Source organism: Durio zibethinus, chromosome 9 (assembly GCF_047325235.1).
Source record: "Durio zibethinus cultivar Kanyao isolate XHJ-2024 chromosome 9, ASM4732523v1, whole genome shotgun sequence".
Lineage (NCBI taxonomy): Eukaryota > Viridiplantae > Streptophyta > Magnoliopsida > Malvales > Malvaceae > Durio > Durio zibethinus.
Window position 1 is genome coordinate 28909195 of NC_143170.1, and position 17276 is coordinate 28926470.

A 17276-nucleotide genomic window follows, 5' to 3' on the forward strand; every position below is an offset into this window, starting at 1 on the left:
TTTTCCGTGATGTTAGTTTGATTACCATGGGGTTCTTATTATTATTGCCTTTGACACATGGTGGAAGAAGTAGGAGAAAAAGAAAAGAGAAAAGGGGCTGGGAGAGATGATTTTCCTTGTCCTGTCCATATGTATGTACAGTTTGTATGCTATATTATTGTTTTTTTTTTTAATCTGGATGAGAAAACTTTAGTCAAATAAGAATAGCCTTTAATTGCTCAGAAGCGTATAAGCTTTTATCCAATTGGAGCCGCAACTCTCGTGCACCCGTGGGTGTCTCGGCAACAACCTATACACTGACAAATTTACTCTTGAGGAAATGAAATCTGAAATTATCCAATGAAGAGAATGTTTCATCAAAAGAAGTAGGAACAAAGTAATGCAAGTAGGCCCCTTTCTGAATGTTAATAGTACCAAATACCAAGCCCTGCCCCATTACTTGTCTGGCACAAAAAGGAAAATAATGCAAGTTGGCCCGTTTCTGAATATTCATGGTGATCTACATTTCTCTTTGACCTTTTTTTTTTTTTTTTTTCTCTCTCTCTCTATTTGTAATCCATTTACATATTTATTTCTCATAATATTGATGATGAATGCAAAAATCAAATTGGGCTCAATGAGTGCAATGCCATAAAATTTTATGGTTGTACTATTTTAGGCACAATGAAATAAAGGGAACGCCAGAAAAAAAAAAAGAAGAAAGAAGTAAAGAAAGGGAATAACACATTTATACTTGTCTTTTGCCCTTTTTTTTTTCTTAAATAAGTTTAAAGTTTGCTTTAAGTAAGAAAGATCCAAAATTAAGTTGACATCAAAGAGTTGCTAGGTTCATACACACTCCGTGTTAAAGATACCAAAGATTGGAATATTTATCGGCGGTTCCTTCCTTCAACACAATAATAATAGAATGGATCTTGGCTTAACTCCTCCTCATTTATTTTTATTTTGAGATAGAAAATTTTGAATCGGCTCTTCAAGTAAAGTCATCATATATCAATTAGATATAATTAATATATGATAAATTTTGAACCGACCCTTCAAGTAAAGTCATCATATCTCAATTAGATATAATTAATATATGATGAGGTAAGTAAATAAAAAAGGTATAAGTATGTTCCTGTTTTTATTTTAAGATTTAGATATCTCTTTGCGGCGAAAACTGACCTTGCCCGCCCTAAAAACAAAATAAAATAAAAAGCAATTGGCGGTGAATATTTGCAGACAACTCCACTGCGTCTTCACAACTTTTTCTTTATCTTCTTAGATGGAATCAGGTTTCCGCTTCTTTCAATCATTTCTCTTATATCTATTATTTACTTAAAAATATTCCTAAATTTTTACATTGAGATCGGCGATCAATGAATTTATGAACCCCCTCTTTTTTTTTCTTTTAATATCTCCAATTCCTCAATATGTTATTACTCTCGTTTCCGTTCAATTTCTTGATTTTATTTCTTCTTCGGTTTTTTTGAAATTTGTCCTAGGGTTTCACTTCTATTGTTATTTGTGGCAATTAGTAATAAGTTTATTAATGGTTGTTGAATGGTTCAAAATTCTGCTTTATTTCCAATTTATAAATTATCCCTTCAATAATCATTATGCTTTATTAATTTTGAATTTCGTTGGATTTTCACAATTTAAACGGAGCTTTTTTTTAAAAAAAAAGTCCATGTATGTCTCTTATTTCACAGGAACCAATTAATGAGATGAGAAAAGGACATGATCATTTAGAAACTGAGAAATTAACATCTATATATTAAAAAATTGCTACTATTTGCTCTTCTTTTTGTTTATTTAAGAAATTTAGAGATGATAGAGCGTTGGTGGTTATTTTCTAATGCTGTTATTTAAGAGTTTTTGGGCTTGCTTTTCAGGTTTAATGGTTGAAAAGTAAACTCGGTATTTCAATTCATTAACATTGAACGTGCCAATTTTGAAGTTCATCAACTCCTTGATTATCATGTAAAAGATTGTCATTATTGCCTTTGATTAGTGATGTTCATTTGGTTATAATGATATCCTGGAAGTTTGTTTTTGGTGGAAGAGTTGTGTTTGTCACCAATGGGTGTGAGATACTTGGCCATCTCAGTAGCGTCTACAGCTTTAAGCTTCGTAGGCCTTCAACTTTGGACGGTAGTTTCACCCCATATACTTCAAACCAATGGGTTAATTAGTGAGAATTTTATTCCCATGGAAAGTATGGACCATGCACTTGAGCTCCTTTTGGGTTCTTATTCCACAGCCTTCCTGTCGGCAATTTTGTGCTCAATGTATTTAGTCTACTCAACCTTTCACTAAAGGTTAGTTTAATCTTTTCCCATGAGCCATAAGGCATTAATGATTTAAAATTTTGACTTTAGGATGAGAGATGAACTCCATGCAACTGCTATTTGTGTTAAGAGTGGATTTAGCAGCAATTTTCTATCTAACTTCATGCAAGACATGATTCTGATTTGAAGCAGCAATATGCTGCAAACAAAAGCTGTAGAAATTTCAAGCAAATATGTTTCTTTCTAAGAAATGTTTGAAGATCTCATGATTGGATTTAGAAGCGTACTAGATCTGAAATTGTGAAGATGATGTTTTAGCTAAGATTCTTGCTATGTGGTGGGTTTCTGTTATTCATCCCCAAGTTGCTGTTTTTCTTCTTTGACAAAATAAGCAGGTTCATTTTGGAGTTTGGATATATACTAATAACTATTGATTCTAGCCTCTTGATGTGAAATTTATTCTATTTTATTTTTATTGAATCTTGCGCCATTCTTGTGGTTTCTGCTTCCATATGCAGACTGTATTCTTTAGTGAGTTGTACCCTTCAGAAACTCAGAAATTAGTAGAACGTCTCATCAACTATGTTATCTACAAGGTAAATGTTTTAACTGATTCAAACAATATTAAATTGTAATTGACAGGATCCTGCAATTGTGTTATTTTAGTGTGTATCATCCTTGAGGCATATAAACACTCTACTTGTTTCTTTCTTCTCAAGAGAATGCGGTTGTGGAGAGTAAAATTTGATGATGCAGCCCAGAAAACTGAAAAAGAGATGATGTTAAGGCTGATTTAAATTAGTAAAGTTCTTGGTGCTCTTGGTAAAAGGTTTGATTGAGGATTCAATTGTGGATAGTTACATTTTACTTGACATACAAATGGTTTCTTAAGTTCTTTTAGGGTTTTGACACAACTACTAATATTTTTAATGAGAAATAGATGCTTTTTGAGTTGATGAGTACTGGTGTCTTCTATCAGAATATCATCAGAGTTGAGCTTCATGATGCCTGGACACCACCAGGTGAGGATCAAACTACTGGCAGTTGTGAATTATTTTTGGGCAGGCTCAACATTGAGATTCATGAGACAATATTCAGGACAAGATCCTCAGGTCACATGGGTTTGAATGGGTTGGTTTTCTGAAGAGGTCTATTATGCTGCTGAAGGTATGGTCTCCAGAATGCGTGATGAGTAATTTTGATCTCCATTTATTTCCTCATGAAATAAAGAGAGTATGTTTCACCTTGGTCATGGCTCATCTTGAGGGCTACTTTTTGGTCAAATTTAAATGTGCTGATGATTTTGCCATATGAGAGATGCACCAAAGGGTGTTTGGGTTAGAAAGTTGATTTTTGTTTTCAAGATTATGGACTATTCCTTTGACTAAATGATTAGATCAATGATACATATTGATAAGGAAATAAATGGTTCTTAGAGAATGGCAATCTGATCAGTAGAAAAAAGAGAACGGAACTAAAGGAGAACACCTAGAGGAGGAGGATGCCCAATAGATATGTCTTTGGTTAATTATCAGTCTGATTGCTTGTAGAAACCTCCTGGTTCCTCCTGGATATATTCCAAGAAGACAATATACAATTGACATCAGAGTGTCTACACATCATACAATTTGGGCTAAGACTAAGGCAGACTTATTTAAAAATAAGATGGGCTTATCCTTGGTGCAAAAATAAGGTGGGTTTGAATAGGAAGATTGTGTTCACTCTAGCAAGAGAAGAAGAGCATGAATATGGATGGGATTATGGTCATATTCATTATTATGTAATCTGTAGGAGTAAATGAGTTCACATACAAATCCCTTGATTTTAGGCATGATTCTAGCAATGCAATTTGAAGGTTTTCATGTTTGGAGGGATGTTTCTAGCCTATATATTTTCTATTATTCTTTAGTAGAAGGAGAATAGAGTTTTTTTTTATCCTTAAGCAATCTTTTAGATTGTTCTTCAAGTTTTGTATCTCTTAAGTAGATTTCCTAGAGTGGTGAACTTCTATTGTTTTGTTTCCTTGATTAGAATTCTTAGGGTGGTGTTTCTGTATCTCTTAGTTTGTAGTCTTGGTGGTGAACTTTTATACCTTTTAATCCAATAATCATATTTTGCTAGTATTCAAATTCTTGTGAGTTGTCTTCTTTGTGAGTTTTTCTGTTCGCAATTAATCTCCACATCTCAAACATCAATTCCCAGCATCAACAATCCCTCAGTTTTTTTTAAGGACTGGTTCTGTATCTGTAGTGTATACTAATAGGTACTGCTGTACTGGCAGCACTGAATTGATTAATTGAACAAAATATCTTGTGTGAGCTGGCATAAGTTGCCTGTGGTTGGATTGGCAATACTTTCTTATGGTGAAGCCAAACCAAGTCAGGTTTGAAATTGCTATATATTTGGGAACATTTTAATCTTAAGTTATCTTGGTTTATTTCCAAGGCTTGTCGAGGTTATATTTCAATATTTTCTTTTTCACTAATGCTGGTATGTATATTGATGAATTTTGCACAGGGGACCTTTCTACCTTTAGTTATTCCTCCAACAGTATTCCAAGCAGGTCTTTGGTCAATCTGGTTGACTATTATATGTTGTCTAAAGGTAAAATATATAATTTGTCATGGATATCTTGTCTTTAGCTCAAGATGTAAGAAATGAATTGCTTGTTATGCATCGTAACATTTTGTTGCACACATGATGTAGATGTTTCAAGCTTTGGCCAGGGATCGACTTGAGCATTTGAATGCATCTCCTTCTGCTACACCATGGGCATACTTTCATGTCTTTTCAGTGTTTCTTTTTATCCTCACTTTCAATTTCTTTTGGTAATTCTTTATGTCTTATTCTTTTCGGAATTAGGAAAGACATTCATAAGTACCCTAGCTTTTTGTCTTTTTTTATAAAAAAAATATCATTTTAGTACAGAATTGCCTCTAGTAAGAAAATAACATTACTGTCTTTTAGAATGCATAGCATTGATTAGAACTTGAAGGCACTGATTACATAAGCTCTGTTTGAAATAGAAATATGAATTCTGACGGTAATTTCTCAACCATCTAGCTAAGTTTGTAAGCAAGTTAATATGGCCTACTAGTTCTGCCTGTATTTTGGTGGCCTGGGTTACTGCCCCTTCAACCGCCAAAAGAATAATGGAATTATGGGGGATGGTTGGATGGAAAATATTTTTGGAGTCTGTACAATATTGTGAAGTCATCTTACACAAATAACCCTGTTTATTGGATAGGTCATCACTTTAAAGGACATCAACACTAGTGAACATAGCTTCAGAATTGCACCACTTTGTTTCTTTCTGTCTTAACTAGATACTGCCGATAGATTGCAATTTCATGATGTTGTAGATTTTGGTAATCCTAAATCTGTGGGAAAAAATGTACTACAAAAACAATTTTCTGAGTTGCCTACCTACCCTCTGGAATGAACATATGATCTATTGATTTTGTTCCTCTGTAGATATCTTTGCAAATGTAGTGGCTGATGGCATTAGAGTTTCTGCTTTTTATACACCTGCTTTAGTGTTTCCTTGTGTACAAGCAGGCAGTTTGGCTTTGCACAAGTTCATAAAAATCTGAAATATCCATTTTTCTTTTTGGGTGCATTTCAGGATATGGCTGAGCTTTGTGTTATACAAAACACTGGATTCATCTATGTTTCTGCATTTTTTTTTTTTTTTGAGCCTCTCAGTATTGCATTTGAGACCATGCACGTATCTGTATCGAATACCCTTTTGTTATTCCGATTTTTATGATAAATATGTTTGTTCTAGAGGTTTTATATTACTATTATTCTGTGAAAAATATTGGATCCTGGTATGATGAGGCAGCTTTCTTATGTCTCCTGTTCTCTGTAGGCTATTGTGGTTCATGGGTTTCTGCTGCTTGAAATATCACTCCATTCAATGGGGAACAGTGCAGATTGCCAAAGAGGAAAACTTTTTGATTTATCAGTTGCAGGTATTTTTACTTTACTGTATTGACGCATGGATGTGATTCTTTAGTTTGTAGATAGGTTGGCTGGATGTTCTTGCACTTTATGGTTCTCTGATTTAGATGGTTCTGGCTTGTGAAGTCTTGTTTCCTGATATAGCTAATGCAAACTGAGCTGCAAATCAAAGGGATTTGATTATATCGTTGTCATTATTATCATTATCTTCGTTGTCATCATCCTCATTGCTGTAATTTTTTCTTATATACTAGGTAAGGCCATATGAATAAATGGCAAAGGCATCTTTCATTCTTTCTTTCATATGTGACCCATTTATCAAAATCTGACTTGGTGCGATTATGTCTTAGTCTTTCAGATTGCAATGTCTTTTCATTATTTGCATGGTAGTTCATGCTGCTTATTAAATTTTCTAGGCTTGCAGGTTATGTTGCTGTTTCATGTGTTTCTTTCCCACTAATCTTTGCATACCTTGACTATGTTACCTTTTTTCCCTTTTAGAATGATTTTTGTTTTCTTTTAACGATTGTGAATGACTGCTGGTTCATTTTGGGAATGGAAGGTTATTCTTATTCGCAATATAGGTTTCTTCCTTGACATGTCTACACTGTTAATGGCACTTGGATATTATGTGCTTATTTGGTGGCTCCATGGCATGGCATTCCATCTTGTGGATGCAGTTCTTTTCTTGAATATAAGTGTAAATATATCTGTAAATTCCAATGTGCTTCGGAGCATTTTACTGCCCAGTATGATATGTTGACATCACAACACATTCCTAACATTCACCGATGCAATCTTTTTGAGCAGGCTTTCCTAAGAGCAATTGTGAAGCGTATAAAGGGATTTATTAAATTGAGAATAGCTTTAGGGGCTCTTCATTCAGCACTTCCTGATGCAAAATCTGAAGAGATATGAGCTTATGATGATGAATGTGCCATATGTCGGGTTGCTTTTTTTTTTTTTTTTATTGTTGCCTTTTTGGTTTTCCAATGATTCCTGAAGTTCTAACTAACTTTGCTAATCTCAGGAACCTATGGCCAAGGCTAAAAAGCTTCATTGCAATCACCTTTTTCATCTTGCTTGCTTGAGATCTTGGTATGGTTATATTATATTATCAAATTTGGTTTGTCTTTTTGATAGTGAGTGTCGCTGAAAATAATGCTGATATTAACATACCAATACCAGGTTGGACCAAGGCTTAAATGAAGTTTACTCATATCCAACATGTAGAAAGCCATTTTTCCTGGGCAGAGCTGAAAATGAAGTGAACTCTCAAACAGGAGAAGTTTTAAGTGATGAGCAGTTGGCCTGTCAAATAATTGCTGGACTTGAGCGGCAAAATATGCCTGGGCGTTCCGTACCCGCAGGAGTAGTCCCAAATCAAATGCAGAACCCAGTAGAAGGCAACTCTTGGAGGTTTGGTTCCTTTAAATTAGTCTCCTTACTTGCCTTGAAATAATAGCATGTTGTACCTTCTATTTGAAGAATCATTTAATTCAGAAGTTTGTATGGGAAATATGAAACATTTGCACTTAATGTCCTGATTATCACCGAAATTCTTTTGTTTTCTTGTGCAAAAAGTAGTTCATACATTCTTAGAAAGGATTAATTCGGTGCCCTGTCTTGAAATGACCCTGTGTTGTTCCCTTCTATTTGAACAATCATTTAATTAAGAAGTTCATATTGAGATAGGAAACATTTACACTTAAGGTTCTGATTATCAACGGAATTCTTTTGTTTTGTTTGGTAATAAGTAGTTCATTTATTGTTATTTAGGGTTAAGCTGGTGCTCGAGCCCTGACTTCTTCCTGAAAGTACGTAATTTAGGTTAGGGGGAATGATGGGTGGGCTTATGATGGACTCCAATTCCATTAGCAGCAAACTGTTGTCCTACATCTACTGCTTTTAATGCAGACAATGCAATTTACATTTATAGAAACCAGAGGAACTTTTCTCTTTAGGGACATGGATATCTCCCTAAAATTGATTATGATTTAGCCATTCAACTACTCAGAAATCAGTTATTGGAAGTGACTTGCAAATTCTCGTTCTCTATGGTGTTCTTCAGGGTGCTAATTGTCATACATTATTTGCAATTTGTAGGAGTGCAGGACTGGATTAGGAATGGTTGCATTCTTGGCCAAACCAAAGTGTTGATGGAGCTGGTCCTTCTACTGGTATGAGATCAGTTGGACTTGAGAGAGAGAGAGTTCATATGATGATGAGGCATCTTGCATCTGTTGGAGAAACTTATGCCCAGACTGCTCTTGAAGATACTGCTTGGAGCCTTTGGCCCATGAACCCATCTTAGGCTGCTGCATCTGCTTCATCAGTTCCTCCAAACGTTGGTGGAAGATACAATGGAAATGCTGGTAGTTTACATACTAGGACTGCCTCACGTACTGCTAATGACAACATAGTGAATATACTTGCTATGGCTGAGATGGTACGAGCGGTTTTGCCACATGTCCCAGATGAGATAATTTTTCAGGTAAATGCTGTAGAATAAGGTTTTGTAACTTACAGTTTTTACTTGGTTCTGGTGAGCTGGTTTATCGCATAATTTTGTTAAATTATTTATGCAAAGAAAAGCTTACGGTATTTAATTATTCCCACTATATTTCTTAGATTTTAATTATTTGATTGTATGATGCACGGAATTTACAGGATTTGCAGAGAACAAATTCTGTTACTGTTACTGTGAATAATCTTCTTCAAATGTGATGATGCACCAAGTTTTTTTTCTATGCATCCTTCCGGTTCATGAACAGATCCTTGGCCGTCTATTCCAACGCTTTTTTTTTCTCCCGAAGTTTTGGGATAAGCTAGGCTGTTAAATTAACACAGATTGTTAATGCTTATTTTCCCTCAAATATTCAGATGGTTCATTCTCTGTATATAAAGGCAAGTTTGGTCCTTCAGATGTTATTATGGAAAAAGAGAAAATGTGGAAAAATATAGTTTTTATTGTTTTCCTGTGAAAAATAAAGTTGCTTCATATTGGTGTTCACTGATCACTGCAGTTTTTCATTTGGGAATGCATTCGCTAAATTCTTACAATGGGATGCCTCCTGCGAAATGGAGGGATGAATGTCCCGATGGAGCCAGGAAGAAATAATTTATTGTTGATTTGTTGAAACTATGATTGGAAAAGCATTTTGTAAGGTAGGCTGTAGGACATGAATTTTATTGTTTTTTTTCCTCGTTAAGTGTGTGTGGCCCATCTCTTTTCAATATTTGGATAAGATACTAGTCCGTAGTCAGCTACTAATTAAATTAAACTTGACAAGTTGGCATGTTATTATTAAGTATAGGGGTAGTTTTATAGACCAAAGATGCGGCGATTGTTGCAGTTAGAAATTTCATTGTAATAGTATTAATTAATGTTTAAAATAAATATTAACATCAATGCCATAATTAGCGTAGCAATATCAGCAACAAACACGGAGTAACAAAAGCTTGAAAATGCACTACTCCGTTTGTGTCTTTTGTTTTTTATTTTTATTATGTTTTTGAATCTTGTCATTTGTGGACACGGTTTTTGTCTCCTTTTTAAAATATCTTTTCGACTACATTCCCTTGTGTTGTACAATTTTGCTTAGCAAATCACTAAGCTTAATGAAGTTCCTCTTATAGTACACACCTATATCCGAAAACATTTATTAATCTCACAAGAAAGTTTCTTCCTGCTCTGCTCTCTCTCTATGTATCTCCTTTTGATAGGGTAAATTAAGGGTCAATGTTATTGGAAGGGGGGCACAACTGGGGGACAAATTAAGGGACCGGAGCCCCCGTCTACTTCACTTTGCTCTTGCGTGAGTCCCTCTATCTCGCATGTTCTTGATCAACCGACATTCATCTCATTCTTGTTTCTTTTTCTTATTTGCTCCTCTCTAATTCATCCTTAGAACATAATTTAACAATTAGTTTCCTTTCATCAATGATTATGACCGTTAGCATATCTTCTCTACTCATATTCGTCTTCTACCTTCCCATGCATACATGTAATGCACGTCATCTTGGACTCATGCACGCCAAGGCCTCTTGTTTGGATGAACGTACGTACTGCGATTTTCTCTGATGATTCTATATCCAGAATACGCCCTCCTTCCCATAATTCAAGTGTCCATTAAGTTTTGAAAAACTTTTATGGTTTTTATGCTTGAAAGCTGCCTTGCTTCTTATATAACTAACATAATGAGGCCAATTGATTAATATTTGCTTGCTCTTGACTGTGCTCCTATACCTATACAAACATGAGAAATTCCCCCGCATAGAAATATATACCAATATTTTGTTAAGAGAACTGTCCAGCAGCAGCAGACACACAGAAGCTAGTAGCAGTTAACAAAACTATGATCGAATTCTCAAACTCAGAACTTCCAGGAATCTTTTCAACATGCATGCTATAATACTCGGTTACCAAAAAAAGTTGTAAGTTAATTCCCGATTGGTGTATATATATATATATATATATATATATATATATTGAGCAGTTTTTGGCGCCATATATATGACTTAATTATAATTGGATTGCCAATCATGTGTCTATCCTGAAAACATAACTTCTCATTTTGAAAAGCCTACAACTGATGACCAAATCTTGTGATTTAGAAAGGGCAAAATAATTTCAATGAAATAAAAAAAAAAGGCCATATTTTCCTTTGTTCAAACAATTATTTTCATCATTTTCAGATAACGGAACTAGTATAGATGTATATATCTAGTTCATATATGGTCTGTTTCATCCAAAGAAGGTACTAAATTTATTCAATTGGCTCTACTATATACATATATATCCAGTGGTCATAATTCAAGTATATGGGTTATTGAAAATTTATTGATTAATATTCAAAATGTTCAAGTCTGGTTCATCTAGGAGTAAATTTAAAGACAATCCTTGTCAAGTGCAAAAGTATTAATCCTAGAACTTAATGGGACAATTAATTTGCTTTTTTTTTTTTTTGTCGTGATTACCCCTGTAAGCAAGCTTTGTCTACCGCCAGAACCCAGAAGAGGGAAAGAAATTATCTGTAACTAATGTTCAACCATGTGCAGTATGTTAGTAAATTTCCATTAATCCAACCATGATTATATTTTTCTCATCTTAGTCCTATATTAAATTCAAACGATTTCCTCCTTTTTTTTTTTTTTTTTTTGGTTTTTGGGCTTTAGGGTGACACTTACAGCAAGCATTGAAAGTTCGTTTTGGTAATCGTAACCAACACCAAAATTTTAACTTCTCATCAAAGTAACCGACACATCCCATGAACGCCAAAAGCTAACTACTCAAAACCCTTGATCCTCTATGTTCATCGCAAGAATAACAAAGAAGCAGAAGCCAAAAAAAAAAAAAAATGACGAAGAGATACACAATTTTGCAGAAGAAACTGAAAGAACTGGAATCCGAACTGGACCAAGTGTTTTCTCTTCCACCAGCAACTCCGTACCACCAACGTTTCTCCCAAGACATCCAACAACGATTCATGTTCTTGAAAAATCTCTTGTCTACCGAAATTGCTTCTCGCCCAAGAAAGCCTTACCACTTGCAACATATCACTCGAAGGTTGTTGGGACTGGAGGCCGCTTTCCAGGAGTGGGATAGTTTCCAAACTTCAGCCCTTGACCACGTTGAGAAGGGCTCAACGTGCTCTTGCACGGAGTCCTGCCTCAATGATGATGCCGAAGCAGCCGAGGGTTATTGTGAGTTGATGAGTTGGGCTGATTTGGAACAAGTAGCCGAGGCTTCTACAGAGTTGAGTGTGGCTGGTCTGGATTTGGAAGGTTTTGATGAGGAAGATAGGATGATGCGTTTGCCTGCGGAGAACCTTGAGACGACTAGTATTATTGAGGGTGAGACAGAAAAGAGAAAAGAAGATGAGGAAAGAGTTAGGGCTGAGGCAGCAGCGGAGAGAAGCGCGATGAGAAAAGAAAAGAGGAATGGGGTTTGGTTTGGAAGGTGTTTGGGGACATTGGCAAGCGGGGTAGTGCTTGGTATGGTTTTGATGGCTTTTCTTATGGTAAGATTGGCTGGCTGTTTTCATTGTTATGGCAGTGGTAGTGATTATAATTTCTGCCTTAGTCCTACTTAATTATATATATATATATATATATATATATATATATATTAAAGAAGCAGTTTTATTGAGGTGCTACGTATTTGGGATGGTGAATTTATGACAATTACTTCTATATGTTGTGCGGAAATTCTTACATTTGGAATTTATATGTTAACAGCTTAGATTGTAAATTTAATTTGTCATTAGTCAGAAAGATTATTCCTACTAATTATTTAGCAAAGATTGCATCGATTATATAAATATAGATGTATTAATTAAGACCCTGGATCAATGGATGAGGTTGGATCTTATATATGTATCGTACGCCGATGCCATTTGTTGTTCACCCTATGTTTGGTCTGAGCCATATGTTTCTTCCAACTTGTTCATAATTCATTTCATGCCTTCATTGATGTTGCAGTTTGTAAAGCTTGACCCTTAACTTGACACTTTCCTAAGACTTGGTTTTGTGATTTAAAATGGCTCTAATTCATTAGAATTATCAGCGGTGAATTCAGATCATTCAACAAAAATCAATTTTATGATTTTAATCAGTGAGTGTTTATTAATATATAAGGAAATTTTATATTCAAACTTATTCTTTGTAATTCTCAAATCAGATTCAATAGTACTCTCATACTAAACGAATGGTGCCTGTCCGTACAACAGATTAGTACAATAAAATTGGGCTTAACCCAACAGCCGCCTTGAAAACAAAGCCCGATTGCCAACCCCGCAATTCAATTCTACACCACCCTGGCCTCATGGCCATTCCCGGCCCACGCATTTGCGGCGAAACCTTGTTCACCTCCCTTTCTCCCTCCTTCTTTATTAACTGATTTGTCCTTTTCTGCCTTTCATCCTCAATTCGACATAAAGATTTTCCTTTTAACCAAAACCCTAACTCGCTTCTTTTTTTTTGCTGACACTGATCCACTAAGTTCACCATTCCAACTCCTTCATCAACCACGAGCCGTTTCAGGAGAATAGATATCCTCGACCCCTACTATGCAGCTCTCTTTGTTAAACGTCCATTTTCGCTCCCAAGCCCTTAGTTTTTCCCTCATTTTTCGAATAAGATTATGATCTTAGCTTCGCTCTTGATGTAAGTAATCCTTTCCCTTGCTTTAGCCCCATTGAAATCCACGATGGCGTCACCAATCTAGTCCAAATCGAGAAGACGTCGTCATTTTGCTCGTACAAGAGCATCCAATGCCGACTCGAGTCTGAGTTTTCTATACAAGCCTTGAGCGACCGAGTTAGCGCGCTGGAGTCCAAGTTCGATCGTCTCGTTAACGCGAGGGTCAGAGGAAGGGAGAGGAAGTACACGTGGACGACGGAGATCAAAGGGCCGGTTGCGAGAAAGTACAAGTGGGTAGCGGAGATCACAGACGGGAAGACAAAAGAAGGGGAGAAAGAGAAGAATTATAAATGGACGGCTGAGATTGAAGGAAAGGGAATTGATGGGCCTATCTCGAGGAAATACACGTTTACAGCATCTACGGGCGATGCAGTTGAGTGTAGCAAATCGGAGAAAAAGGAAAAGAATAACAAGAAACATCATAAAAAGGACAAGAAAGGGAAGAATGACACGCGTATAGTGGAGAATGAAGAGCCATCCAGTCATGGCGCCGTCGTTTTAAGGCAGGTTTGAAATATTTACATTTTTGTCCTTCGGTCATATGAATTTTGTTTTAGTTTGGATGACTTGAGTTCAGTAACTGTAATGATGGATTGCTTTGTCACTGTCAAAATTAGGGGTTTAAGTTCCATCTGACAGGATCCTTAAAGCGACGTTTTTATTATCGTATTGACTAATCACTGTCCCCTTTAATGACATTTTGTGGACCCAATTCAGAACTTTGATCATTTGCTCAACCGTGGGTAATTGCAACTATAATAACTTAATTTTGTTCATGGAAAACTATTTGGTATCAAAAGTTATATGTGAAGTTTGAGTCATGAATGTTAAGTATAACGTTCAAGCTCCAAAAACAATTATTTGTTATTGCATGCCTCAAGCTCTAAAACCTTCTTCCTTCACGATTTGCGATGTAAACATTTGGTGTTAATGTTTATATACGCTTAATCATCGAAGTAAATTCTATGTTTTCATTGGAAGTAATGTTTGCAAAGCTTCGCATTACGTCGAATATACCTTAGAAGCATTTCACTATACTTAGGCTCTTTACTTCTCTGTTTTGGTGATGGGCTTTTGCCAAAAAAGCGGGTATTATTAGAAGTAAGAGGGGCAAGACGAAGGAGTTGTCTCCTCAAGATGCTGCTTTGATGATCCAAGTAACATTCGGAGCTTATTTGATTCGTAGATCACAGGCTCTTCGTGCCCTTAGGGAATTGGCAGTTGCCAAGACTAAGCTGAAAGAGATCAGAGCATATTTTAATAACTTGTCCTACCGTCATCGAATAGCCCAGGATGCAGAAGAACGTCAAATTTTCTCTGAGAAAATCATTGTCCTGCTCCTTGTTATTGATGCCATTGAGGTACATTATCTCTCTCTTTGGACTTTTTCATTTTAATCTGTCTATATATTGCTTTGACAAGCTCAACGTATCTGATAGTCATCCATTGAAAGGGTCCAATAATGATAAATTTGAAATGTATTATAGCTTCGCTTATGCACATCTTATGACAATTTAATCTATTACAATGTTTTTGGATCATGTAATTGGTTTATGTTTCTCTTTTTTCCCGTCAACAGTACTTATGAGTTATGACGGTCATTGCATTTAATATGATCGTCTGATGAAGAACCAGTGAAAGCTTAACTGTTTTGTGAACAGGCTTCCCATGCTGAATCATGGGTCAATTAATACAAGAAGGATTCAGTAAAGTTTGCCAATGCTGATATGCTATTTTAAAAGATAGATTTGATTAATAGTTTGCCAAAATGAAAGAAAATGACCCACAATCTGGTACATTAAGTTATCACTGTCAATGTTATAATGATCCATGATGCATGTTAAGCTGTTCGGACTCCAGAGAATACAATCTACCCAAAGTTGTCATGAACCTTCTTAATCAGTAATTAATTACCTGCTCACAAGAAATTTTTGAATTGAAAAAAATGCATTTGAAATTGTCTCTCATTTTTTTTTTCAATAAAAAATATTTTTAAAATCTAATTCTTTCATTAGAGATGGCAATGCTATCAGGATAGCAAATCTCAGTATCTGAGCCCATTTCTGTATGAATTTGGATTCTCATCTATTCTGATGTAGTTATACCGCTAACTGCAACTTGAATATCATTGGAACGTGTTAAACAATTTGGATTGGATGTACTGTGTTATATCATATTAGGGAGCTGATCTAATGGTGCGGGCTGCAAAGAAGTCAATGTTAGATGAACTGGAAGCAATGCTTGATGTGGTGGATCCTCAGCCCCCACGGAAATCACTTTCAATGAGGAGGAGGAGGACATTTGACATGCCAGATGGCATCATCCAGAAGGAAATTGCTGAGGGTGTGGCACAGGTTGTTCAAATGTTTGAAAATGAAGAGAACGCCACTGGTGATTGAGGCATATTCTTGTAACAATGTCGTAACGTGACAAGTCGCCCATTTCTATGGCTTTCTTTGTCGGTGATGTTTGGAAGATGCAGCTTTGTTTATGATGTGAAATTTCTGTTTGCCTCAGTCAATTGGTGGCACTTATTTTCTGCACGGACAACTTCGACTTATTTGTCCCTTCTTTTGAAGGTGGTACTGGTTTTAAGCAAGAGCTTTTTTTCCTGTACCAGAGCAATGCCTCTGCTTTCTTGTTCCTCTGCTACGAATGTTTGATCTATTAATGCGCTTTCATTCCTGTCAATCCTGTTCTTCAGCTCTCTCCTAATACGAAGTTACTTGAAACCTCGAAAGTGAAATCTTAAGATATAATCTTGGATGTTCTTATTATATCTTAATTATTGGATTAAATAAATTTTCCATCATAAATGAAGATAAAACTAATATTTAAATCTAAAAATAACGATTTTTTTTTTGGGGGATAAGAAAACTGCTACCACTACAACTAGTTCCGGTCCAAATACAAATTAATCACAAACATACAAGCATGTAAGCTCCAAACTTTACAAATTAGCAAATTAGTAGAATCCATGGCAATGTTCCTCAATCTTGCCAATCATAGTCCAACAGCCTCCTTGGTGCGGCCAAGCGCCACCTGCAAGCCATAAGATTTGAGTTTGATTGAAATGCCTGTTATTTCTCTCCCTCCAAATCTGGTATATGTATGCATTCCATGCAATTGACAACACAACTTAGATTAAAGCCCTAAATGTGAAGGAACTTTTTTAGTAGAGCAGAGTCTATTTATTTTCTTGCCTAGAAAAAGCTCTTGAGCACTTGGTCATTGGTAAGGGAACCGATAATCAAATGTTAATGCAAATAGCATAAAGAGACACTCATCCCAGTCATGTTGTCTCCAATTTAGAAACAAAACAATTGCCATGTGAATGAATCAAAACTGTTAAATACTAGTTTATTTTTACTCATAATTTGGCAGATAATGTTGGATCTTTCTGAAGTTGAATCTTTGTGATATAAGCAACTTCTTCTGATCAGAAGTGAATTGCCCGTCCTTTGTTAGGCTGTGCTTTTAAAGCAGCCCAAAAATTAGGCGAGTATCCGCCAGACCCAAATTACACCATACATTCCATGGCAGAGGAGTTAGACCGTTAAACAAGTTAAGCTTGACAAAAAATTGCAATATGATTTTGTAGCGTCACTCCTATCCTAGTCATGCATTGACTACACTACCCTTGAATGCGGCGTATTCGACTCATCGACTGTTCAATCCTTTGATTAAACAAATCGTGGAATCTTTATAAACGAAATTTGACTTTATTTCAAATGCTTAATCAGAGTTTTTCCCCATTCCTTCTTTTAGTTATATTTATAGGGTCAATGCAACCAATTGCTGCTTATCTAAGAAAATAATCTCTCCGTTTTTGGTATTTTA

General features: G+C 35.7%; 2 pseudogenes across 2 annotated transcripts; both read left to right on the plus strand.

Annotated features, from left to right (window-relative positions):
• The first annotated feature begins 1108 nt into the window (after nucleotides 1-1108).
• Nucleotides 1109-9246, plus strand: LOC111314650 (E3 ubiquitin protein ligase RIN2-like; annotated as a pseudogene). The gene is made up of 13 exons (XR_016345367.1): nucleotides 1109-1274; nucleotides 1875-2300; nucleotides 2789-2866; nucleotides 4788-4874; nucleotides 4977-5098; nucleotides 5896-5997; nucleotides 6142-6233; nucleotides 6765-6933; nucleotides 7044-7181; nucleotides 7264-7331; nucleotides 7422-7652; nucleotides 8340-8727; nucleotides 8904-9246. The product of XR_016345367.1 is annotated as an E3 ubiquitin protein ligase RIN2-like (transcript).
• A 2347-nt stretch (nucleotides 9247-11593) lies between these two features.
• On the plus strand, nucleotides 11594-16127 carry LOC111314655 (BAG family molecular chaperone regulator 7-like; annotated as a pseudogene). The gene is made up of 4 exons (XR_016344907.1): nucleotides 11594-12256; nucleotides 13237-13939; nucleotides 14623-14797; nucleotides 15617-16127. The product of XR_016344907.1 is annotated as a BAG family molecular chaperone regulator 7-like (transcript).
• The last annotated feature ends 1149 nt before the right edge of the window (nucleotides 16128-17276 follow it).